Consider the following 25,464-nt stretch of genomic DNA (forward strand, 5'->3'; position numbering starts at 1 on the left):
ACCCAGTCTACAGCCTTCACTGACACTGGGATGTCTTTCCTGCAGGACACAGCAGTTAGCTGTTTTAAGGAGTCCTCATCCCACCATTTACTGTTACTGAAACACACTGATGAGTATTTGAAGATGAGAAATATGTCAGAGCATACTTTGAAGTTGTTAAATTCTTTTAATTTTGGCTTAACACCTAAACCAAGGATGAATTGATCTACAAGGCTGGAGCTGGGAGGAAGCTTTCTTTCCCACTTATTCTTGGGAGCTGTGGGAATGGAGCATTGCTGCAGGCACACTCATACAGGTTGCTGGTACAGTGCTCCTATGGCTACTTGCAGAGATTTTGGAACACTGCACTGAGACTTCTGTAAACATCTTGCTCAGCCTTTACTAGCCGTACTATTGCTGGACATCAGGAGTTGATGCAGGTGTTGGTTTAAAGAGTTATGCTAAGAACAGAAGTCTGTGGTATACAAGAACAGCACAAAGGGTGGAGCCCTAGTTTCACCTGTGGATGGTAATAAATCATAGCATAGATTAGGACTGCCTTTTTCACTCCTTTCCACTGCACCATACTGACCACTAGAGTTTGCTGTATTAACGTTCGAGTGAACAAATCCAAAAGCTCTGAACCAGCCCTACAAAACAATTTCCAAAGAAAGCATGAATTCCCTTACCACAAACTGTAGAAACGACAATGCCCTTCTCCAGCTGTTGAGATGAACTCAACTTGAAATGTAGAAGAAGCTGCAGGAAGTGTATGATTAAGTAATTGGCACTATTTTCCCTCCGTTGGTACAGTGCCAATGTTCCAGCAATGTGCTAAGGGGCACTGTGCTATTTTCAGATTAAGTGAAAAATCAAGGTCCTGACTGCTGATCATTTTAGCTAATTAAAGATCCCTTGGCATTTATTTGCAGAAGAAGGGATATTAGCTTTGATGAGCTGGCAAAACTCCAGCTAAGAGAAGCAAATGCTGCAGACCAGGTTCTCCCTGAAGTTCTGAAAGGTGAGTGTCCCTTTTCTTCTTTCGCTCTCAAAAGAGTAACAATGAAGTGTGTTGTAAAAAGGAGTCAGTTTTCACCTGGAAGGTGGTGACAAATGCACCCACACCTCCCTCTGTGTAGTTTGTGTAGCACTATGGCATGCGTTAGGATGCAAAATTAAATATGATGGCAAAAATTACTTGAGGTTTTTGGATCCAAAGTGGGCACTGATTTTGGCAACTGGATTGATTTCTGGATGAATCTCCAATGCAGTTTCAATGTTCTCACATTTAAGACTTCTTAGTGAGATTCATCTATTTCTTCTGACAGAGGTACCGGGCAGTTTGTTCTCGTCTCCACTCATACCCTCAGTTCAGCTGGACCCATTCCCAGTGATGGCATCACCCAGAGGGAACACTGACAGAAGAGACAATCTCTTCTAATTTTCCATCACTACTGCCACCACAGTCCCAGGGAGCAAGACACAAGGAAGACCAATTCTAAAGAAGTCTTGCTCCAGCTTGCAGCTCTGGTAATGAGTGTCCTCATTCACTGTTGGGATGGGGCATGTTCTGTCAAGATGGGGAACTGATCCCCCTGATCTTTAACAATGTCTCAGCTTGTGGAAAGCAACTCTTTTCAGACACACATGATTTGGCCACATTTTTACAAAAACAGCAAAAGACTTGACATACCAAGCCCGTCCTTTGCCAAATTTCAATTCCCTGTTTCGAAGCCTGTAAGGGCCAAAGCCTCTCATCAAAATGGCTTCCCAGCAAAACACTTCTAGGGTGAAGAAAAAACTATTACCACTATCCTCATACCCCACAAAGCTTGTCGTGTCACATTTTCAAAGACTCCAAAAGGAAAGAAAAACAAACAAACAAAAAACCCACAAAAACTGGAACAGATGACACAATTTCTGTCCAAGTAACTACACTTCAGCAAAGTGATAAGCAAGTGAAAAGGGGGCCATATAAGCACATTAAGCCAACTTAGCTTCTATTAGTTACTTGAAATAGTAATAATATTTACCAGGCTGATGATACAGGAAATAAAACAGACCCTGAGATAGCAGTCACATATAATCATAATGTTCTCTCTTTTAACATCCCTTCCATCTGTTTCTATTACTCACTACTTGTGTCCCTACTGAGGTCATAACCCAGTTCACTCATGGTGAGGTAAACACAGTTTAATGGGACTACTTGCAATGAGTAGGTTACAAGATGGCATTTACTGGATCACAGCCAGGAGTAAAATTCCAAATACTCATAAGTTCAGTTTCCAAGCCTGAGATCTCAAGTCAAAGGTCTCCTGCATACTCTTGATTTTCATAGAAAATCAGCTTTGTAAGTGCCTAATTATTTTTGGAAAAGAGCCTAAGTCATCTAGCAATAGCATTTTGAAATTATGACTTTCCGTCTAGTTATCTATGCAGAGCCATGTGCTTAGAGCATTCATAAACAATAAAATCACAGTCATTGTTTTTCCCAAACTGAGCCCCAACCCAACAGATGCACTTATAAAGAAATTAGTAGAACTAGAAACAAACACTTTAGGAATTGCCAAATAAGCTAAAAATAAGAGCACATGACATGCTACAGAAGTAAAATATTCTGCCTCAAAACTTGAACAATAGTGATCAGAGGCAGCCTGAGAATTTGAGGGCAAGCCAGAAAAACAACAGTTTTTCAGCACTCACAGTTCAACATGCCGAAGTGCTCTCTACTATGGTCCTTTTGAAATACACAGGGCTGGCTGAAGAGCCATGGGGAGGATTAACTAGGTGGTATATTGGGAAAAGTGAGGAAATGAGCAAATGCATTTCTCAAAACAGTTTGGGTGACTGGGAGGATGCAGGGCGATGCTCTATGATTTCTCCTGGTGCTCCTGAGGCAGCAGAGGAGCCCAGCTGTTCAGTTCCTTTCATCAGTTGTGATGAGTTTGCATCACTCTATGACTTTGCTTGTGCTTTGCTCAGACACTTGGAATTGTTCTGACCTTATAGCCCCTTGCCTTCCCATCCCCACATGCAAATATAGTTTCTATAACGCCAGGTATCCTAGCCCTTCTGAATTATAAAGGTGCAAAGTAAAGTCAATTAACCTTTTAATATTAGCCTTTTCTTCGCCCAGTAAGCAAACATTAGGTGTGTCCTTTAAAGTCAAGCAAGAAGAAAAATTATGTCTTTCTGTCCAAATTTTTGACAAACATCTCTGAACACTTCCTAAGCTCTAAAGCACTTGACATTTTATGCACAGCTTTAAGCAAAAGACCAAATCAGACAATGCTCTGCTTTAAAACCGAGGCCACAGCCTCCCCCAGCTGACGACTGCTGCTGTTCCCAATAACAAAACATTCAGAGTGCTTGCAGATGGCTTTCTTTGGTCTAACCATTCTGCAGAAGTGATATACTCTTTTGGGGCCAGTGATCTTTCTGTTCTTCTCCAGCTCTTGACTTTCAACCCAGGAGCAACACTTTAGTAATTTCCTCATACAAGTTCTTGGACCAATGAACAATTTGCATGTATTGGCGTCTATTGGTGTCAAAGTGTAACCCTTTAAAGGAGAATTTCATTTCACTTCAAGATAACACGTACCTCTTCTTTTTAATAAGCCTGCCTGAGCAGTACTGTGATGCTTCTGAAATTGTTTCTTCTGCACGCTTTTTAGTGTTGTTGCAAGTTTCGCCTAATATGAAACCCTTCAAGAGAAGTGAGTTTTCAGGCTACTCACACAGTTGCCATGGCATTATTGTAACCATAGGCACAAACAGGGAGGTACCTCATTGTGGTCAGAGGTATGCACAGGTGCTGTCAATCACAGTGCCAAATTATGTAGCCAGGAGGGGCTGAAAGTCTTAATGTATAAGTTTAGAGTGAAAAGCCTAAATTAGAAATTCTTTTCAGCTGTTTTCCTATGTTGATTTGAAATAAATGACACCTCGACCTCAACTACAACTTCAGATAAAGAAGATTTGCTTTCCAGACACAGTGTACAGATCTTAGATAAATGACCACAGAGTGATACATTTCTAAGAAAAAAAATAGCCTATTTATGGAGACAATTTCTTGTGTGATCCCCTGAAAGCAAGGCAGCCTCTCTCACTCAGCGCTATAACAACGTTTTTGTGGACATTACACGAACAGTCCTTAATGACTAAGACAGAGACTGGTGAATGACTGGTTTAGACTACAACTTTTTAGGAGTAAGCAACAGCAATAACAGTACGACGGTATTTCCAAAAGATATCGCCTAACCCTAAGCCTAGCACAGGTGGAGGCTCAGAGTGGGAGTTAGATGGCCAATAGTCCATACCACACTTACACTAAAGCTGTCTTAAATGGATCCAGAGAGCTACCCTATTGCTTACTCTGAGCATGGCACTTGTGCAGCTGGCGTAAGCCTCACATCATCTGGGCTTGGGCTATACCTCATGCGTTTGCAGCATGGAGTCACAGCCTGTCTCTTTGGACTTCCTGGGCTGGAGAAGGACCAGGGTGCCGCATTGACACTGTCACGGCTTCACGTTTGCCTGTAGGTAGGAGGCAGTGCAATCGCAACTAAGCAATGCGACTCCTCCACTGAACCGTGACCTAAAGCACTAGGTGTTTTCCCTGGCGTGTGATGGATTATGATCCTTTATTGTGTACAAGAGATAAAGAAAATTGAGGGGTGTGGATCTCACAGCCTTAAAAGTGCCATAAATTGACCTAAGTATAAAGGGCAGTGGGAGGATTACAACAACCTACAAAAATGAGCCTTATCTTTTCATATCTATCATCACACAATGAATCTTCCACTGTTTTGCCTCTCACATAAGTTGTAGCCATCTGCCTACAGACTGCACAACTAATCTATGACTATATTACACTCACCTACGCATCAAACACCTCCTATAGGATAGGGGGGGAATTAGATAGGACAGTATCTGTGGATGAATTTTTCAGTCTTTGCTAATTTTCTGGCTTTTATAAAACAAATCACTTGGGTTTTTTTCAAATATTTATTTGTAAATGCTGGTGATGATTGCTTCCATTCTGGAACATTAGAAAACAAAGATCAGAGCAAACTCAGAAACAGTATTCCTAGTCCTGCCCTGCTAGGTTAGGGAGATGTATGTGTACTATCCTGTATGTAAACGTGCATGCATGCATGTATATGTATGTACAAGTAAGTGCTTAAAAATCCTATTCTGGCAGATGACAGAGAGAAACATAAAAAATTTCCACTTCTTCGTGAGAGTCTTGACAAATACTCTTCACTGATTAGCCTCGAGTTTGGGGAGATATAATTCTCAATTTGTTCTGGAAAATACCATTTTCCTTTTTACAAGCTTCTTGGTGGCTGTGGACCAGCAGATATATTGTCTAGACTGGTAAATTCCATGGTTGGGTGCAGTTGGTATAGAGCTGCTTTCATTCTTAAGGTTCCCAAGCACATCGTAAACTGCTCACAGGGCTCACACCCAGCCCATCACTGAAATATAGTCAGTGCTGCAGTGGAATTCAGCAGCTGCCTAATGGTTCATAGCTCGCTCTTGTTCCCAATTAGGCCAGTAGCAATCTTTCTGCTGCTTTCAATGAGAAAGTTCTTGTGCGCTAAGCCAGGCATGTGCTTAAGTACCTTGTTAAATTACAGTCTAAAGGCTTCAACTTTCTCATATAACATTCATACTGACTTCACTGGATGCAGATTTGAGCCTTCAGGGAGGAAATAAGTAGGAAGATCAATTGAAAACACAGGGTGAATTTTAGGTAGATGGAAAATAGGGTGAAAGTGGAGTACACACAGCTAGTAAAGCAGATGATCCAGATGTTCCCTGTCTGCTCTAGCTGGGCATGTCAGACACCAGAAAGGGGCCAGTTTTATTCTTAGAGCAGTTGCCAATCCCATAGAGAGGAATGCTTAGAGCAGAAAGGTAAGTAAAGAATAACTGTTAAACCCAAGCTAATGAGAGCACCTTGAAAACTCCCTCTAATGTGAACTGAATAGTACATATTTCAAACTAAATTAATTCCTTGGGGCAGGCTTGAAAATTTTTCTCTCTTTAGTGAAACAGGCAAGAAATTGCAGAAAGTAACAGTTAATCTAGTACATGAACTTTATTCCTAGTGTCCATGCCCATGCCAGTAAGAAACATTTGCTAATAGCCTAATTCTGAAGGTCTAATGCAACAGTAACTCCCAGTGGCTTCAGTACCAGGTATGAGCATACAGCGAATAAGCCTCAGTTATCTTTCTGATCAGGTCTTAGCTATGTTTTCACCTACACAATCTTTCCCTGTTTTTTCAGCTGCACACTGCACTTCCTTCTTGTTTGCTTGCTCACAGAGAGGAGATACAATTGCAAAGTAGCCATTTATTTCAGCGTAATGGAGGCCTTTGATAACTAAATGAAGAAACCTGCCACAGGAAAACCCACAACTATTTCTAATTTCCTGCACTGTCTTCCCTCCTCCCCCTACCATGCCTTTTTTCAACTTTTTTTCTTTATTTTTAATGAATGAACTGGGAAGAGAGACTGCAGAAGCTCCACCAATATAGCACTCAGTTCAATGGACATGAGATGAGTTTGAAAATATAGGGTATTTTTTTCCTTCCTTTACGAAGGCAGGAATTTTTGTAATCCCTCTCACACACACAGTAACAGTACAAGTTCCTGTCAACTGTGCACGAACAGCTGCTTTTCAAAACAGTTTGATTATTCATCTTTCTCAACTTTTTTCCACTGTGAATATCTTAAACCAATAATCACATGATTAATTGATGTGAAATTAAGATGTTACAGTATAAACTAGTGATTCACACAAACTAATAGGAAATTTACTTATACTCCTCACCACCAGAATATGCCTGAAATTATAAACTATCTAGTTAGAGATTGGCATTCATTATAGTTTGTACAGCATCTAGAAGAGGGCTGAAACTGGTTGCAACCCTTTATGTGCAGCTAAAAATATCAAAGTTTAATCAGAATAGATTGGAAACACTTGTAGATGTTTAATTTATGACCACATCACTGTGAAGTTGTAAATGTGAAAGTGAAACACAAAGAAATTGCCTTCGTTAGGAAGTTCACAGTCCTTTAAGTGAGAGAAACTGCTTGAGAAAGATGTTGAAGGGTTTAAGACACAAAGTTTTTTTAGCCTGGGAAATTTCTAAAGGACAATTTAAGAAATTATCAACTCTTGATGCTGGAAAAGCTGGGAACTTTTGCTGCAATATGACATCATTTTATTAAACTTGCCCTTCAGAGAAGGATTCAGTTGAAGATGAAAATACCTAGTATTGAGGTGTCTGCATGTCAGCTAGGTATCAAATGTATTACAGCTACTGGAGATTTAGGATTCAATTCAATTACTTCATATAGTTTCCTAGTATAATTCCAGACCATAAAGTATCAAGTCTGATCTCCAGTTACCACTTCAGAAGAGCTCGATGTCCTGTGTCATGTCAAGAAAGACATGGACCTGCGCGAGCAGGTCCAGAGGAGGGCCGCAAAGATGATCAGGGGGCTGGAGCACCTCCCCTGTGAAGACAGGCTGGGGTTGTTTAGCCTAGAGAAGAGAAGGCTCCAGGGAGACCTTATAGCAGTCTTCCAATACTTAAAGGGAGCCTACAGGCAAGATGGGGAGGGACTTTTTATCAGGCAGTGCAGTGATAGGACGAGAGGCAACGGTTTTAAATTGAAAGAGCGTAGAGGGTAGATTTAGATTAGATATTAGGAAGAAATTCTTTACTGTGAGGGTGGTCAGGCACTGGAACAGGTTGCCCAGAGAGGTTGTGGATGCCCCCTCCCTGGAAGTGCTCAAGCCCAGGTTGGATGGGGCTTTGAGCAACCTGATCTAGTGGAAGGTGTCCCTGCCCATGGCGGGGGGATTGGAACTAGATGATCTTTAAGGTCCCTTCCAACCCAAACTATTCTATGATTCTATGATATGATTCTATGAATATTGGCATCAAGGGGTCTATATTTTCAGCCACATTGCACTGTACTTAACTGCATTGCAAAGTCTTCCTACATAACATTTCCAAAGTGCTGATTTTACGCTTTTCCCTGTGAAAGGGGGTATCTCTGGGGAATGGCAAAGATTGCACTTATGAGGAGGACAAGGTGAGTCAGATCAGATCAGTCACAAAAGAGCTTCCGTTTGGTACAAACTCCCTGAAAGTCACTGATACTTGTGAATATTTTAGAATAGCATACAAAGAATAAGTTAAGCAAATGTTCTTAAAATTTAAAGAAGACCAACAGGAATGTCTAGGATATGTTCTTTTTTTCTTTTATTTATCAGTCCATTCCAGGCACTGATTACTTTGAAATGTCATTTGCCATCACAGGTCAGATGGCAGATTTCTAGCAGTACTTTGTTGTTGTGGACTTCTTCATTTTTTTCTCTTTTGCTCTTTGCCTGTCAGCTACATTGCATGGTCAGGAAGAACAGCAACAAAAAATTAAGAAATGCATTGACAAACTTGAGAGGAAATTTTCCCTGTGCATTGCCAGTAGAATCTTTGAAATCATCTGCAACTTGGAGGAGAAGGAGAAAACATCACACCTAAAGAACAAGCCTCTCCCGTGATTTCATGCAAACACTGTTCTTTGATTTTTGGTTTTCTACAAACTTCTGAATCCTAATTTTTCACATGCATCTTAAAATTGAGAAAGGTAATCTAAAAAGACAGGATGGTATGTACAGATATTTTACTGTGACTCAAGAAGTGTGGATTCACTACTCTTTTCTGAAATAAATATCTCTCCCACACAGACAAAGTCATTTACCATGAGATTTTTGAGGTGCCTGAACAAAGTAGGAGACTAAAGTTCTGCCTAGCCAATAGGCCAGTGATCCTAAATTTGGTAGGTGCTTCTCAGGTTACTTATGCTAAGGTAAAGACAGGCATTACATTCAGCGTTACTACCTTAACTAGTTTCTTTTTTAGTCACACCTTCTCTCTTTCTTACTTACAACATTTTCTGGTTTTCAGATATTTCAGCATTTCAGTTCTTTGCCTGTGAAGGTGTGGAAAGACCAGAGGAGGGCAGGCAGAGTCTGGGATGGAAACAAGCAGCAGCTAGAAAGAGATGCTTAAAATATGTCAGAGAAATCAATAATCCAAACGGAAAAAAGGAGAGAGCTTTTGTAGTGAACCAGGGAATTCACCTTTGCTTTTCACACAGAAAGAACCCTGAAGCTGAATGCTGCCTCTTCCTACGGTTATATCCAATTAACAAACATGAGGCAAGGTGACAGGCAAGTTCTTCACTTCTCCATTTCGCTTAATCTTCCTCCTCCTTGGATTTTTATTCTAGATGAAATATCTAAAAGTTGCCTCTGTGGATTGATTTCTCATCTCAAGGATACAAAGTTTATGGTTATTTATTACACCGCTGTGGCAGACACTTCAAAGAATGAATCAGGGACAGACAACCCTTCTTTCTAATTCTATGTATGACAAGACAAGTAGTGGAAAAAGAGCTTCCTGGGGGAAAGTGAGATGGGAAGTATCTTAAGAAAACTATGCCCATAAGTGTTTCCAGTCTTTGCATAACTCTTCAGAAGAAAGTGAGAAGGAATCCTTCCCTCTTTGCTGGCATATTTTGAACAAAACCCAGGACAACCAAGGAGAATGCCTTTCTCCTGAGGAACAAAGAGACGTTTCTCAGAGTGTGTTTCAGAGGCCACATGGTGGGAGGGGAGGTGAGACAATGTCTGTTCATCAGCCTATGGACTTAGAGCTTGCTTAATTGAGATTTGAGGAAAGCCGTTCACAGATTTCATGTGCTCTGGGGAAAGAAAGATGGAACATTGACTGCAGGAAACTCGGGGCTTGAATCACCATGACTCTCTCAAAAGGTAGTGCCACACTCTGCTTTCTGTCTAAGGGTGCCATCATCCTTCTAAACCACGACTAACCTCGGAGGTCCCAGCTAGGGATCATGCCTTTCTTGTGGTAGAAACTCAAGATATTCCCACTATTCAATATTGGGAGAAAATCAGAAAGTGATGATGGAAAGAAAGTGTGACTCCTGGGATATCAAGGCTGGTATCAACAAGGGAGCAGATATTTAGTCTTTTGATATATGGTATCCAAAACAAGAATAAGCTACAAAGGGAGCTTGGAAAGACGACAAGCAGTAGCATTTCTTGTTTAGTGAAAGAAAAACTGCTCATGATTCTTTACTGTTGACAGGAATTAACGTGAAGAATTAGTTTCCAGAGTCTGGAAATAAGCAAAAAGAAGGGTCATAGACTAGAATGAGTAGGAATATTCATATATTTACTATGTTTTGGCTGGTCCACATGAATGTTAAGTCAACAAAAGAACAAACTCATCCTTATAAGACCTGTCCACTCTCAAAAAAAGCATCTTACAAAGGCACAGTTTTTACTCATAAAGGCACATGTCTTCTTTACATCACTTTTATCTGGCTGAAGCCGCAGACAAAGTCTACAAGCAAGTTTATACAATTTTGTAGAGCTACGCTACTTTTAGTAGGTGAGTCAGGAATGTCTTGCGATAAAAAGCACAAAATGCTGAAGAGAGGACTCAGAGAATGAGTGTTCACCTAGCATCCTGCATAGCCGGAGACCAAGTTTACTGTTGTCACATCTGCTCAGAATTTGATCTTAAACCAGGATGAAACATATCTAAGCTGCTAACAGTTGATAGCAGCACTGAGAAGACAACAAAACATTCATGTCTGTGTAAGCTTCATCCCTGCAGGAAGAAGGATAATTATTACAGCCACTGAGCGAGTCTCCTCTCCATTAGGTGTAGCCATCTGAAACTTGGGTGTCTGGTGTACATAAATCATCTAGACCCTCCTCTGTAATTAACAGGGAAAAACAGGCAGCTGCACGGGGAGGCTAACCGTTCTGCAATGCAAACCTGTCCTCTGTGGGGACAAGCCACCCTCTCCATGGATGGGGAACCAGGTTGGCCTACAGGCATTACTTTTAAACCAACTAATGCAGGTGAAGGAAATCCCACCAACTGTGTTTCTTAATTAACAGAAGGTACCACGCTTGAATGTTATTAGTCATCTTCTTCCAGATAAAGCTGGAAAATACTGACCATATACTGCCCAGTTTCTAGACCACCTGGCATGTACAAAAGATCAAACATCGTCTTTCATTTTGGATCTCCCAATTTCCCATTAGGCCACCTGAATTATAACCTTTTAAAAGAAACTATAAGCACTCAGATAGAAGCAGTTGAGTTTATTCCTGCAGAAATGAGAGATTAGCAGCATCAAACTAATAACTATGCGCAAAACCAATCGTCTGAAAGACGCCATGGCAGAAAACTGTGACAGGAGCTGGATTATACAGTCATAAAAACTCGAGAGATTTGTCAAGGGAATGTATAAAGCCAGAGTTGTTCCTATTTCTGTTCAATTTAATTTCTTAAGTATGCCTGTTTTTCTTGCTAACATATGATTCTGTCTCATTAAAAAAATATGGAAAGAAGCATTTTATTTTCTCTCTCTCTCCATATGCATATTAATATACCAACACTCTAATACATGAGTCTCATTTTCTGTAGCTAGCTGTTGAATTTTCACATGTATTGTTAATGGAGGTGGCAACACCACCTACATTTGAAGTTTCCCAGCATTCCTAATAAATTTTGATTTTCAGTGGCTTAAAATTCTGTCAAACTGTAACCACTCAGGCTAAAATTTTCCAGACTTGGTATCTGCCTTAGGCTGAATTTTTAAAGATACCATCATTCGAAATACCTCATCCGTTTCTCAGAAAGACATTCAGGTAAAACTCACTGATTGCCCATCTCAGAAAAATAAAAATAAAACCTCAAAACAGTTTGTTGGAATAACACTAAGTATATTAGATTTTGTGGTAAAGACTCAAAATTTAACAGGTGGAAAGTGAAATCTGGACTAAGGATCTGTCATCGCATGCCATTTCTGTCTCTTAGCTGTAGCCTTCCAAAAAGCCCCTGAGTTTGTCCATGCTCAGACAAGAGCTGAGGCAGTTGGCAGCTGCGTGCTTATAAATTCCTTCCACACTGGTTGTGTTTTCCTGCCTGCTGCCAGCTCTCGAGGCCAGGAAGTCTCTCTTTCTCTCTCTCTCTTTTTGTGTGAACTCAGTGTTTTCCCTGCTGATTGCTAAGCCCAGGCTCTGTGAAGGAGGATACAGTCCAATTTGAACTGGACAAAATTCAGCTCGGCAAGAGTTCAGAAGTTAGATTTGGCATCGTATACCAGGACAGGTACCACTTAGAGAAAACGGGACAGATGCATGTGAAGCTCCACAGCTCCTAAACCTCACATTTACCAGCAAGCACTTTGTACACCTCCACTGGGAAAATGTGCATTTCAGTGTCTGTTAGTGCTGCTCAGCAGAAAGGATGAGAACCTCATCCAGCAGTTACAAAATTATCTCAAGAGGCAAGAGGTCTGTGCAGTGGATCTAAAGGTCGCCATGCCTGTAAGGGTGCATGTGCATGTCACTCAGTTGCTACCTGATGGAATTTGTGTGGTTTTCTTTTTTTTTTCTCCTTTTTTCTTTATTAAAAACTTAGGAAATTACTTGCTTTCTCCTTCATGCACAGACACCCTTTTGAAAGAACCCTGACATTGCAAAGGCAAGCACTCAAATCTTAGAAAACACCAAGTGAGAAATGCAACGCAGTCAAGTGCATATTATAAACCAAGGCTTTTAAAGTCCACTTTTAACCACCTTGCTTCAAAATAAACATGTAAGCTCCCATGCTGCAAGTCATGTGCACGTATGTAATGGACAAGGTTAGACTCTTAAGTCTCTCTTAAGTTTATTTTGAATGGTTTCAGGCTCTTCTCTTCCTTCTCCATGTCCTGCTTAACACAAAATTTTGGCAAATTGTTTTTCTTCAAACCATTATTTTTCTTGTAGACATGTTTATAGTGAAAATCCTTCCTTCTTGCAAAGTGGGTCCAAATTGTGGACAGATTTACAATGGAGAATAAGCATATTTTGCCATTGTTTGGCTAGAAGCGTCCAACAAGATGTCACATGGCGCATGGCAGGGGAGAGTTTTTGTTGCTGTATGGTACCTATTTCCCCTAGCATTGATGCTGCTGGTCTTTATCTGTCTTGATGGTCCTTCACCCCATAACTCAGCCAAGAAGTTCCACACCAGTTAATGTGGAATGTATTTTAGTCATTATCATGGTCTTTATGAAGTTTCCTCTAGCTATTGTATCATACTCTACTGGAGCCTCTGCTGAAGGCATAAAACAGTGCTTCAGCAACAAGAATAGAGCAATTTCCCTTCTTCAAAGCCTTGGAATGGATCATCAAGGGCTGTGATTCTGACAAATAAATGTCATTTAGACTATGACACAAATCATTGAGATGAACCAGTTCAAAGAAGTAGGTGTGGGGTTTGGATTATCTCCTACCTTGCAAATCAATTCTTGGGAGTCAGCTCTGTGCTGAGAAAATTGTCCCAAGGCAGGAGAGGGGCCCATGCAAGAGGCAGCCTTTCTAAAGGAGAGGAAGAAAATGGGGTTTAAATGGAATCAGGGTTGGTTGGTGCAGACTTGAAGACTTGGAAATATTTTATTTTCATGAAAATAATATTTGGGCCCAGCACATTATACACTATAGTCCAATAAAAGGCATCACATTCTCTACCTAAGTTATTTATTTCCCTAGCATTTGGAGAGTACACACAGTAATATAAAAATGTGTTATTTACATATATAAAAAACCGGCATAATCCTTTCAACATGTTGATTCCTGCCAGAGACAAATGATCTGGTCCATGTCTGCACAATGAACTGCCCATAACATCTGTCTCCATCCAGGAGAACACACTAAGACTTTGGGGTACTTCAAGCTGAACAATGTTGAGATATTGAGTATAAATATGCTTGTTATCTCTTGGACATATTTTTCATTTGATGTCTAATGGGAGCACTCTGGCATGCAATTCACAAATAAGGGAATGCAAGGACCGTTTCTTCTGTATGAAATCTCCTCACATAATTTTCCAAATGAAATATGACAGTACTGTAGGCGACAGAATACTGTAACTTGTTTGCATATGTTCCCCCGGAGAGTGATGCCACAGTTAGTAGCTCAAGCTTTCATAAGGAAACATGAGGTCTATCTCTTATAAGCAAAAACTTACTTAATTCCCAAGGAACACAACAAAATGACAAAAGCAAGGCACAGTTCCAAAGCAAACAAGGAATTATACGGGCATTTTTTCTTCTGGTTTAAAACTCTAATTGGCTCCTCCAAATCTAGCAGTTTTTTATCACAATACCACCTTCCCTTGGCAGCTTTTCCGATTAAATTATATTGTTCTGTCGTTGCACCAGCACCTCTTCCACTGATGCCTGCACACACTGCTGTTTGTTTGTTACAGCTTTTGAAACAATACCACAATATTTCTATCATAACCTTTATCTTTTTCCCCTCACTTTTAATTTTTTGTTTATTGCATCTAATAGAACTGTAGAGATCAATCCTAGATAGGGTCAGAAATACTTTTAATGTGCTTTTAACAAATGAAACAATCCAGTACTACCTCACAACAGCAAGATTTTAACCACAGCCTGAAGCTTTATTAGAACCAAAATGACTTCAGTTCCTGTGTTAGCCTTTTGCTTTATGCTAGATGCAGAGTGAGTGCCTCAACATTTCAATAGCAGATATCCTTTCTGGTCTTAAAGGATGCTAACTGTGTTTAATCTCATTTACATTTTTTCTGTTGGCAATTGATCCTGAGATTATTAATCATTAATTGATAGGAAAATTTTTGTCTTGAAAAATAATGAAATAGACCTGTTTGTTATCGGAAGCTGATCAGAAGTTAAGGGACAAACCATGTGTTTAGGTTACCGAAAACTTCACAGTTGCAACTAATCTGCAGACAGTGGCCACCTGGAACCTAGACCCACCCTCTCCAAGTATATATCCTCTTGCCCCTTACTGATGACAGTTTAATGACTGGGACATACAATAAGGGAACTGTGAGTGTACCCACTAGTGACACACTCACTTCTTTTTTTTTTAAGTGGATGTTTCTTCTAAATAATCTTCCTCTAACCCCTTTCACAGGGGCAAAAAAAAAAAAAAAAAAGAATAATGTCATTTTCATTGGCTAAGCATACCTGCTTAGCACTTCATTTGTCACCATGCTATACACACATCCCAGCAGAAGTGGGAACACAACTGACTTCTTGAAATTGGGCTGTGGATGTTCTGCACCAACTTTTTCACTGTGAGGGGAACATCTTTCTCTGTCTCACCCAATTCTTTTATTATCACCCTTTTTCTCTCAAGAGAACTGAAGGCACAACCAAATGACATTAAAAGCAAGAAAAGCATTAGATACTTACAAAATAAAGGAATTGCCTCGGCTCTGGTTCTTATACAGATAAAGGTTGTGAACCTGCAAACTCTTCAATGACTTCCTGATGCTAGTTGTAATGAAAGCCCAGACAGACGTGTTGTTTGGGATACACACAGAAAAACTAGGGATTTTTAAAGGCTTTTATGAAATTAGTGGTAATAAAAATTGTGAACAGCCCGTGGACATAGAGGAACTTTTATTTAGCCTTTCATAATAAGCTGTGGCACTAAACATCCTGAGAAAACATTTCCGACATGATCTATTTTTTGCCTTTAATTGTCTGGTCTGCAGCCTGTGTACAGGGATAAGCAATTTTTTTTCTGCCACATGGACATCTTCCTGCACCACCATCGTGGTGCCAATGTCCCTTTGCTACTATCACCAACATTATTAGTAATTATGACTTTTTTTTCGTTATCGTTGTATGTGGTCCTAACCACGGAACAGAAATTCAGGAGGGCTTCATCTGCTTAAACGTGGGTGTCTGCAATTTAGGTATCTACATCTGGCCAAACATGCTTTGGTCTGTGGCCTTGCCATGTTTGGGTTCCTAATACAGATGTATCCATTGTGAATCTTGCAAAATCTTTCTGTTGTGATAAAGGTATAAATTCTATTATTGCTTTCAGTAAAGTTCCTAAAATTCAAATTCAAATGCTATGTTACAGTAGCAAACAGCATACAAAGAAGAAAAAATGGGACTAGGAAAAAAACATGTTACAGGATACTGCCTGGAATATATTCTGCCCTCAAAACACCCACATTATCTCCCATTAACAGTAATGGAAATTTTGCATGCACATCAAGGTAGAATATATAGCCAAGCCTTTGACTGCTTTGGTATATATTTATGAATGTAGCTATACATTTATTCCTTCAGCCAATTTAAAAACCTGTGATTCAGAGTTGAAATTTATTCATTAATACCTGCAAATAGAGAAAAACAGCATGGAGCCAACATTAATTGAAAGAAAAACAGTCTGATTATATGGTGAAATATGTCAGACATAAGGAAGAAAATGAAGGTTAATTTTTTTCTCTCTTGAGTTGAGATTAGAGAAACTGTCAGAATGTTTATCCCATTGAGATCAATTTTTTGGAAAAAAAATTCAGAGATTAAAAATTTATGATACAATTATAGACCAGATCATTTGTGTCAGAAAGGGTACGTATTATTTTGCATAGGCAATAATAGAAATAAGTGTCTTAGAATATGGAATTTTAGAGCGATATGTCTGCAGCTGCGAAGAGTTTTTATCAAGACACATTGTATAAACAAAATATAAGCAAAAGTATAGATATATCTTTTCATTTATGTGATTGGAATCGTTTGGACTAGGTTTCCTAATTGATTTGAGATCACATTGTGAATTATTGTGAAATCAGGAAGTTTGAGAATTAGAATACTTTAGATTCATAAAACCATTGAAGGCTAATGGCAGGCTGTAGATCATGCATCCCCCCTACCTTCTCTTAAAATTGCAGATAAAAATTGCTGTATTCCCATCTATTTTGTAATAATTATTATTTTACTTTATTTTGATTTGAGTATTAAAAGACTTGTACCTAAATACCCTAAAAAGGCAATTGCTATATTTTATGTAGCTCCCACTAAAACTATGAGCAGTCTATTTGGTGGAAAAGAGGTAAAATTCATTGTGTAATCCTGGCTAACTCATCCCATAGAAGAAAGTAGCAAGTCCTAGCTTTCTTCATATTAAGCTTTGATATAAGAGGAAAAACCTCTCCCAGCTAAACAGATGAAAATTAAACGTTACCAAAATTCAAGGTGATCTCCAAAGGCATCAATTTAGAAATAAATAACAATAAAACAAAAATTGCAGACAGATATCCAATACAAATCAGAAAGATTCAACATTCAGATGTTATGGGCTGGTTTCAAATCTTACATCTATAACTCTGCATTTGGAATTTCTTTGGATTTGAGGAATTATAATACATGTTCTCTGCAGTCAATACTTTAAAATACAAACGTTAAGCCTTCATTTAGAAAAACCTGATTTTTTTCAGTAAAAAAAGAGGATGCTTTTCCTGGTGCTAACAACTAATCCAGCCCCTAAAACACCTTGCTAGATAAAAAGGCAAGTATTAAGAAGTGAATGCTTTGCTTTTCCATCAGAGTTTCTAGGTTAAATTTCATCAAGGCTGGTTCTTTTATTACAGTGTTAATGACATATCCTCATGTTACGGGCATGCCATAATGTTGAAACACTCTGAAACTGATCAACTCCACTATCATCAAAGAATTCAACTGTTTCTTTTTATGTCAGGAAATGATATAATCTCTCTTAGAGCTCTCTCATGACAAACTGACCCAATTCAAATGTAATAATAATGTTCTTGAACTTTGGATGGTTTCTGCTGATAGCAAATTTCCATAGTTGATAGTTCTGGTGCTATTTATGCTATGCTTACCAGCCCTACCTAGTTCACAATCCTCCAAATGGCCAACAAATCAAAAATTGCCCAAGTGTGACATTTGAACCTGTTCCAAAATATCAGTCCCATCTTCCCCAAACATGAATGGATGAGATCATGATTAGATCACAAGATCAAGTATGTTTATTATTATAAACATCAACCTGATTTGACAAGATTTGGCTTAAAGCTTCCTTCAGGTCCTGATTTCTTTGAATTCAATGCAAGTTTTATGCATATGTCCACTGTGACTTTTCTTCCAGTTCAGTTCACACCTGGTGTTTCCCTTCTCATTTTAGTTTGAGTGTGAACAAAAAACTTGGGCTGCGTCACTTTGTTTCATCTGGTTTCATAATGCAAGGAAAAATTTCACAGACTTTAATGCAATCCTCCAATCAGACCGATTAATCTAAAAATGAAATCCAAGTTCATGCAAAAGGCAATGTGGAACAGAAGGCTGAACCTGCAAAGACAATTCAGTTTTTCATAGGAAGCTGAAGAAGCTTTTTAAAAAAAAAAAAAGTTTTGACTAATACAAGATTGAAAAATTTAATTTTTTTGTCCAGACAAAACATCCCCATCCCCAAATAATTTTAGGTTAAGAGAAACATATTTTTCAACCTGAAATATATAGCCCATGAGGGTTTTATTAGTAAAATTAGGTCAATTTTGTAATGAAACATTTCAAAATAAAAATCAGTTTTGTCTTAAAAGTGAGAAACCTTTTGATTTATTTAGTAATTTTTTTCAGCTGAAAGTGATGAATTCAGAAATAATTTGTAAATTTTGTAGCTGATCAGTATTCCTCTGTGAATAAATAAATGACTGAAAAATTTCACTCTGGTACATGAATGACTTTGAAACATGAACAACAGTAAATTAACCAGCTTCAAAAACAAACTTAAAAAGTGCTATGCAATTATTGCTATAATCATATATCTCACCTTCACTTCAGGATGCAGAAGGGAGTCAGATGTAATGTTACAGAATAACAAAAATCCAGTCATCCAGTCCATTCTGTTTCGACTGGAGAAAGGAGCTTCTCATGAGCAGAGTGTCAAAACACAGATTTTTGGCCTCATTGACCTATAGCAAAGAGGATGGTTCCACTGTTACTTGATTTCTGTGAAGTGTAACTGACTGCAAAAATCTAAGCACCAAAACATAATGTTTAACAGTAGTGCTCTCTTACTGTGGCTACCATGTATAACAACAACTGCAGAATACTCCACTGCCAAAATTGATTAAATACACACTGAACACTTAACTCTGCTTAGGGCAAAATCAACCAGAAAAATATGGGTCTTTTCCTCTACTCCTGAGGTGATCAGAATCAGCTGAGAAAGCTCAGTCTGCCTCTAGGTCTCACTGTATAGAATAGAGTAGTATGGACTGTAAGTACAAACAGCCAGGGTACATACCAGCAGAAAGTGGTTATCACTGGGAAAGCTGATTTAGGGCTCTTTCCAGACCTGCTTTGATACCTAATATCCGCAAGGTTAATTGTGTCGTCTTCTAAGTGCAAAGTACTACATTGACTGTCTCTACCCAAAGTAAATCTAAATCAGAAGACATGTGAAAAGATGTCAGTCAAAATCCTACTAAAATAAAACACTACCTTTTGTGCACGTCTCCCCTCCTTGTGTCTTTCTAAGGAAGAGCATGGAACTACACACATCATAAGAAAAGGATATTAGGCTAGGTACATATAAAAGAATCACTACGTCTAAGCTTTGTCCACTGCTAGATAAGAGGATTTCTACCAGTAAAGACCTGTAGCATAAAGTATAGGACATAGAGTGTTTACTCAAAAAGCAAAGAGCATGTAGACATTTTAAATTGAAAAGGCCACTGTGATTCATCATAAATATCTCAATATATTTGCCCTGAAGGAAGAGATACAATGCAAATGGAAAATTAATTGAAAACCGCTACGTTTTCTTCAGCAGGGCCCTGACAACTGTTCATTTCATTCAAGCTAGTACACTGTTTCCTTTCTGGGAGGTCTTAAACAATCTTATTTAAGGTAAAAGACAATAATTTCAGTGGGCAAGACTGAAGATTTCTTCTCCTTCAGACACACAGATGCCTCCCTGAAGGTAACTAATTTGATGAAAACCTTATGGCTTTCATCTGAACATTAATAAGAAAGAATGAAAAGTGAAGAATACTGGCATTTTTGACCTAAATTCAAGCCAGGTCCCCAGACTGTTTAGCACCTGAAACAATATTGTCTGAGTGGACTCAGTACATTCAGTGACAGTAAGAATAATTTTCTTTTCCTCTTAAAGATTTAAATTCTTTGTATTCCCCCCTTTTCTCTTTTTTTTTTTAACATTCACACTAATGTAATTACTTCAACAGCTGACATGCTCGAGTAGTAAAGATTTGAGTAGGTGCCGTGTATAATTAGAAGAGGAATGAGTTTGACCTTGCTGACATAAAGAAAAAGCCAGGAGAGCTATGGGTGGATACATATAAGAAACCAGATATTCAGCTTAAATATAATTCTTTAGTAGAGTAGTATGAAAGTAGTTAAAAATGGAGGTATGTGTCGCTGAATGACACGGCACAGGTCAAGATCAGCCAAATAACATGGAGCTCTGAAAAAAACAGGCATCAAAATGCCAAGTCAAATTATTCAGTAGAATCACTTCTGCATCGTGGCTGGCTGTGACAACTAAGCAATTAAAAATGTAAATAAAAAGAGAACTTGCTCCTCAGCAGGTCTTAAGGGCTAAAAACACCTGTTCACCAAGCTTACAAGAGATAAATTACAGCTAATAGGCAAGTTTTAAAATAATTTATAAAGAATTAATCAGTGAAGCAAGCTGCTTTTGTCCTAGAAATCAACACTTCTACTGATTCAAGGAATTTGCATGCAAAGCCAGTCTTCTCAATGACTTGCTACCATGCTTCATTTGTTCCATTGCAAACTGAGGTCCTGGTTTGTATTCTCCAAAATATGCATGCAGAAGTGCAAACACGTTATGGCACACACCAAACGGGCAGTTACAAGTGCAATCACTTGTTGGCACAAAATTGGTCACATTGAGCACAAAACAAATCACAGTTCCTGTGTAATTACTTTGGAGCACTCATAAACACACATTTGGCATGCAGAAATGAAATTTTAAAAACTGCTTTGAATATCTTTGCCCCATAGATGCATAAAATCTACTATTAAGGTAGACACGATACCTGTTCCCCATCAGTTGCCTGAATGGTTGCATAGGAAAGTTTTGGTCATATTAAGAAATCCATACAGTTCCTTGACAAATCTACTCTGACAGACCAGGAGCAATGTATCAAAAATTGTGGAAGAGTAAAGATATTAATGATTTTGAGGTAGAAATAAATCTTTTAGTAAACTACCTGCAATAAACATGCAAATACAGACAGGGTGAAATCTTGTTCTCCAGCATAGAGGCTAGAGTATAACATAAAACACAATAGCAAACAGTTCAGTTTTCAAGAAATTCATATGAACATTTTCTTGATTTGAAGGTGCAGCATTTCACACTCCCTGAGTTCCACTTGAAAAGCTTTGATTTACCAGAAGTTTCCAATTGAAACTCAGTCAAAACTGACAAAGTTCATCTGTGGTCTCTCTTCAGGCTACTGTTATGAAATGACCAACTGTACTCAAAAAAGTATAGAAAACTGAATAAATATTTCCAGGAACTATATATAAGTAAGTGTCTCAATTCTCTGTTACTCAAGCAAAGTACTAATAAGGTCTTAACATCTATTGCAAATTATTATCACTGTTACAATGACAAGTGTGCTCAAACCTAAAAAGAAAAATGAAAGTAAATACATCTCAAATAGGAAACTATTTATAAGGGCAGGAAGGAAGCAGACAATTTTAGAGATTCAATCAACATCACAGACAGAATATTTTTTACTGGAAAAGCAAGGGAGAAATGAAGAGCGATCTATCAGGGCTTCCTTACATTGCAGTTTTTACTTGGACAGGATCATGAGCTGCATATTTAGGATTGCATATGCAGCAAGCTACATTCAGAACTGTACCCCTGCTTCCCCCCAAAAGATGTTGAAACACATATTGTCATCCATGACCTAGGAGAGCAGTGGTCTGAAAAATAGAGCAATAAATCAGACATGAGGAAGCAAATAATCTCATCCTGACTTTTCTGTATGAGTCAACTGACAACACAAGTCTCACAGTAATTCTGAAGGTTGTGGTGCCTCACAGAAAATCTTAATAGAAAAACCTTTGTCCCCAGGCAAGCTTATTTGCAGACCTTACAATCACATGCTCCCGCAGAGAGGCGAATAATGTCATGAAAGCCCATATCCTTCTGCTTCTGATGCCAAAAGATCATGCAAAAATTGCCTCTATGAAGGGCAAAAAGAGTCTATGTAAAAATAAGCGTGTTGGTAATGTTGGTAAAGATGTGTACGCAATTAAATCATACCAGCCGCTCAAACACCATTTTTACCATAGCCACAGGGAACATGTGGATTTGAGAAAAACCAGGAGCAGGACACCATGTGCTCCCACATGGGGGCCCTTCTTTGCTGTCGTCTTTTCCTGCTGGCTCAGGCAATTAGAAACAGCTTCAGCCTGACCCTGCTATGTTTGTGTTGAGGGAGCTGAAGTTTTCACCTGAATTTGCTCTGATTCTTCTGCCTTGTACATGGAGAAAGCCCATAATTAAAGCTCAACACCTTCTTTTCATCAGTCTTTTAAACTGCCACAGTTTTTAGTGCTGGATTTTTGTATGAATGAGGCATGGGTTTTTTCCTAATAAATAATCCCCTTAAGCCACAACCCCAGGAGCCTATTCATTGCCAGCACCATGCAGGACAATGGAAGAAAGAGGCCTCAGTTTTAACCCAGTGCCGGCCCATGTAACCAAAAGGGGAGGGAAGTCAGCTGTGTGACCCCGTGCAGGCTCCTATCACTGGCTCCAACCCTTTGTAAGTTGTCTGGATCCTTTTTCAGTACAACAGACTAACTAATAGTATAGGTGAAACCTAATTCAGTTATGTTCATGGTCTCAGTTTGCTCGGATCCCAGGCGTGTGTCCTGGTCCTCTGACTATCCCTGCCCATTTCATAAATGTCATAACTGTTACTTATTCTTGGAATTTCTTTTGCAGTGAAGCAACGAGTTCCCTCCAGAACAAAGCCTGGGTGTGCCTGTGGGTCTCAACAGTTCACAGGAGGGACTCTGCCTGGATGGCACTGAGTAAGTTTGGCTCCTTCTTCCCCATGCTGTCCTCCAGATTGTCCCAGAAAGCTTTGCACGTTCATTCCTGCTCTTATGCAGCACCCCAGGGCATACAATGCATACCCTCAGTAGCATGCCATAGAAACAGCACTCTAGTGGACTCCAGAAGCCAGTTAAAATGCTCCTCACAATTTGAATGGAAAAACATTGCAGAAGATAGTAAGTGAGAATATAACAACAAAAGAAAAGCCCTACTGGCCATAATAACCTAGTTCAGCATTTTGTCTCTTGCAAGGGCACTAGGAGATGTTATACAAGGAGCACACCTGGACCCTGTGGCCCATTCACCTCATGCGTCCTCAGCTTCTGCAGCCCCCTGATTAGGGATATTAGAGGGTACATTCTTGCTGGTTTGTGTCTGTTAATTGACCTGCTGTCCATGAATTTGCCTAACCTCTTTCTGAAGTTGCCAGTGCTGTCTATCTCCATAACTCGCTGTCCAGAAGGTCACTACACTCTGTGTAAAAGACTGCTTTCTTTTATCTGTTTTAAATCAATCATGTACTTATTTTAACGAATGACTCCGTAGTTCTAGTTTTGTGGAGGGTGGTGAAAAAATATTCTACATTTACCGTATCCACCCCTTCATGATTCCATAAAACTCCATCATACCCCTCTCCACAGCTTTCTTCCTTCATACTGAAGCACCCCAGCCCTTCCAGTCTGACTTTCTAAGGCAGCTGCTCCATCCATTGGTTATTTCAGTTGCCAACACAACCTCTCTATAACACTTATCCTGCTGATAGGGACTCAGTGCTGGAGCAGACGCACTTAGCAGCGTTGCATTTAACTACGAATTCTACCGGTTTCTGTTATCGCATGAAAAGCTCATGTTTTGGCACTAATGCAATCTATATGATGAAGCATGGCATCTGAGCAGGGGTGGTCAGTGTCAGAGAACGCGATGAGAAAATCTGTATGGTTAGCATGAATATGCAGAAATACTAAGCAAGTGCCTAGGCTGAAATGTATTTCAATACCTCTGAATTCCTTGAGAGACAACCAAAAGCAGCTCATCAAACTCTGATCTCACATTACTTTCACTGTTGTGAAACTGTGTTGACTTTGCTGGCTTTATCTTCAAATGTGTACCAGTGTAAATGACAGAGGATTCTGGCCCAGGGCTTTTTGCTCCCTGTGGCTTGGCAAAATTACTAGAGAGCTGCTGGAAATGGAGGCCTGAGGAACGCTACCCAGTTTGTATACTTCCCTTTGTCAGGTTCTGCAAGGGAAAGAAAAACTGAGATTTACAGGAAATATATTACAAAAGCAGTAGACCTCAAGAAAACATCTATTTTTTCCCCTGTACTTTTGTCCTGCATCACCTGCCTACAGAAAGGCTTAGACAGAAACGCTACCATGGTGGAGATTTGCAAGACAGCTTCCTGGAAAACCCCAAGTAAACTACTAAGATATAAGTGACAGGAACATGCCAACATTGCATATAGGTTAAATCATCAGATGTTAGGAGTTGAAACATCATTGAAAGCATAGACTTTTCCACGGTGACAGAGGCATACCCAGGAGTGTGACGAGCTGTGATGGGCCTAAGCAGAGGAGGTAGATTTAACAAAGAGTCAGGCATTTTTTTCTCTTTCTTTGAGAGAAAAAAAAAACTTTGGTCTTCATTCTGCTGGAAGCCTTTGAGTGGGATTGGATTTAATCACCCTCTAAATCTGATTTCACCACTTCTTCCTAAAACTGTTTTCTTCTTTAATCTGGAATAATAATTAGAAAAATACATATACACATAGCTATGCTTTAAAATGTAGTAAAATACATGAATGACACATGTATGCATTTTTAAGACTACCGAACAAGGAAAAAAGAAAACCTTACTCTTTCTTCAACTCCTAGAGAGAAGATCCAGGACTTTTGCTTCCAGTGCTACTCAACCACAACAGAGATTGGCCTTCAGAGGAGTCTTTCTGACTTTGTAACTTCTCGTCTTGACCCATCACAACAACCTTTATCATCGTCACCACCAGAACAAGAAATTATGTCATTATCTGTAACCATAGCAGCAGCAGCAGGAATAAGCAATTAAATTTTCTGGATGAAATGTATCCATCATCAGTTAGCGCTAAGTGCTAAAATGTTGCCAAAAAAAAAAAAAACTTGGGAAAGGAGACAGATTTAGATTTTTTATAGCTGCCATGGCTCAGTGAGAGCTGTCTCTTTGCCTTCCAAAACCACAATAGTGCAGATAGAAACAACATATAAATCTGGTTAGCTTTTTACTACCTCAGTCACCTGAGCTGTAGGTAAAAATAAGGTTGCTAGCTATTTCACAGCTAAAAAGCATCAAGAGTGCTGAGTTTTAAACATTTTTGTGGTTTCATTTCAGAACTAGATTTTACGTGATTTTTCCATCTTTCTACTATTTCACTGTCTCTAAAACATAGTTCTA

The sequence above is a fragment of the Gymnogyps californianus genome, chromosome 2, assembly GCF_018139145.2.
Source record: "Gymnogyps californianus isolate 813 chromosome 2, ASM1813914v2, whole genome shotgun sequence".
NCBI classification, from domain to species: Eukaryota; Metazoa; Chordata; class Aves; order Accipitriformes; family Cathartidae; genus Gymnogyps; species Gymnogyps californianus.